The sequence below is a fragment of the Pseudophryne corroboree genome, chromosome 2 (genome assembly GCF_028390025.1).
Source record: "Pseudophryne corroboree isolate aPseCor3 chromosome 2, aPseCor3.hap2, whole genome shotgun sequence".
Classification (NCBI taxonomy): Eukaryota; Metazoa; Chordata; class Amphibia; order Anura; family Myobatrachidae; genus Pseudophryne; species Pseudophryne corroboree.
The window spans coordinates 445330617-445333154 of record NC_086445.1 but is presented as its reverse complement, the minus strand read 5'-3'; positions in this window follow the sequence as shown (position 1 = coordinate 445333154).

Here is a 2538-nt window from a genome sequence, read left to right as displayed (position 1 = left end):
AGCGTCATGCGGTGGATTTAGTGGAAGCTGGGGAGGACTTCTGTTCCTGGGAACTAGCTGTGTTGTGCAGCTTCTTTCCTCTGCCCCTGCCTCTGGCAAGAAAGGACGCACCGCGGACTTTCTTGCTTTTTTGTGATCGAAAGGACTGCATTTGGTAATACGGTGCTTTCTTAGGTTGTGAGGGAACATATGGCAAAAAATTTTACTTTCCCGCCGTAGCTGTGGAGACCAGGTTCGAGAGACCCTCCCCAAACAACTCCTCACCCTTGTAAGGTAAAACCTCCATGTGCCTTTTTGAGTCGGCATCGCCTGTCCATTGCCGAGTCCACAGGACCCTTCTGGCAGAAATCGACATTGCATTTATTCTAGAGCCCAGAAGGCTAATGTCTCTTTGAGCATCTCTCATATATAGGACAGCGTCTTTTATATGCCCCAGGGTCATTAATATAGTATCCTTGTCCAAGGTATCAAGTTCCTCAGATAAGGTATCCGTCCATGCTGCTACAGCACTACACATCCAGGCCGACGCAATCGCCGGCCGTAGTAAGGTACCTGAATGTGTATAAATGGACTTCAGGGTACCCTCTTGCTTTATATCCGCAGCATCTTTTAGGGTGGCCGTATCCTGTGACGGCAGGGCTACCCTCTTGGATAAGCGTGTTAGAGCTTTGTCCACCCTAGGGGAGGATTCCCAGCGTAACCTGTCCGTTGGCGGGAAAGGATACGCCATAAGCATCCGTTTGGAAATCTGCAGCTTTTTATCTGGAGATTCCCAAGCCTTTTCACACAACTCATTTAGCTCATGTGAAGGGGGAAAGGTCACCTCCTGCCTTTTTTCCCCATACATATAAACCCTCTTGTCAGGGACAGGGGTTCCTCTGTGATGTGCAACACATCCTTCATTGCTATAATCATATAACGGATGGCTTTAGCCAATTTAGGCTGTAACTTTGCATCATCGCAATCGACACTGGAGTCAGAATCCGTGTCGATATCTGTGTCAACAATTTGGGATAGTGGGCGCTTCTGAGACCCTGACGGCCTCTGCGACATAGGATCAGGCATGGGCTGAGACCCCGGCTGTCCTAAGGCTTCAGCTTTATCCAACCTTTTATGCAAGGCATTAACATTATCATTTAAAACCTTCCACATATCCATCCATTCGGGTGTCGGCGGCGACCCCACATTCATTTGTTCCCGCTCTGCTTCCACATAGCCTTCCTCGTCAAATATGTCGACACAAGCGTACCGACACACCACACACACACAGGGGATGCTCTTTTTGAAGACAGTTCCCCCACAAGTCCCTTTGGAGAGACAGAGAGAGAGTATGCCAGCATACACCCCAGCGCTATATGTCCCAGGAATCACACAGTAACTTAGTGTTAACCCAGTAGCTGCTGTATATACTGTTTTTGCGCCTAATTTATGTGCCCCCCCCCTCTCTTTTTACCCTCTTCTACCGTGAATCTGCAGGGGAGAGCCTGGGGAGCTTCCTCTCAGCGGAGCTGTGGAGAGAAAATGGCGCTGGTGAGTGCTGAGGAAGAAGCCCCGCCCCCTCAGTGGCGGGCTTCTGTCCCGCGTTTCTGTGGAAAATATGGCGGGGGCTCAATGCATATATACAGTACCCAACTGTATATATGCCCACTTTTGCCAAGAGGTCATAATTGCTGCCCAATTGTCCAATTGCTGTCTTCAGCCGCCGATTCTGGACCTCTTCTGACTTCAGCATCTGCAAGGGGGCCGGCGGCGCGGCTCCGGTGACCATCCAGGCTGTACCTGTGATCGTCCCTCTGGAGCTGATGTCCAGTAGCCAAGAAGCCAATCCATCCTGCACGCAGGTGAGTTCACTTCTTCTCCCCTCAGTCCCTCGTTGCAGTGATCCTGTTGCCAGCAGGACTCACTGTAAAATAAAAAACCTAAGCTAAACTTTTTCTAAGCAGCTCTTTAGGAGAGCCACCTAGATTGCACCCTTCTCGGCCGGGCACAAAAATCTAACTGGAGTCTGGAGGAGGGTCATAGGGGGAGGAGCCAGTGCACACCACCTGATCTGGAAAAGCTTTACTTTTTGTGCCCTGTCTCCTGCGGAGCCGCTATTCCCCATGGTCCTTTCAGGAACCCCAGCATCCACTAGGACGATAGAGAAAAGTATTTATTAAATTAAGAATTACCACCAGGCTATACACGATTCATGGCTCAAAAAACAAATACAAAAAAAACATTAACGATAGAAAACATACTACAGAACATAAGAGCAGCTACTGATTGACCTGCAGGGGGCAGATGCCGAGAATTAGCTGATGCTACAGAGCGAGTATTACGACCACAGGCAGCGCCTCCCCGCGGTGGGAGGAGTGAAGTGGGGACCGGTCACAGCGCGCACACACAGACAAGGTCACGCAATCGCGCACATTATATAGCGAGAACCTACAAACACTAGAGGGAACAACGTGTAGTTTCATTACTATCTAGGTCTTCTAGAAAATGGCCGCCAGTGCAAATAGCACTGGCGGCCATCTCATTCAGTCATCCGCGCGC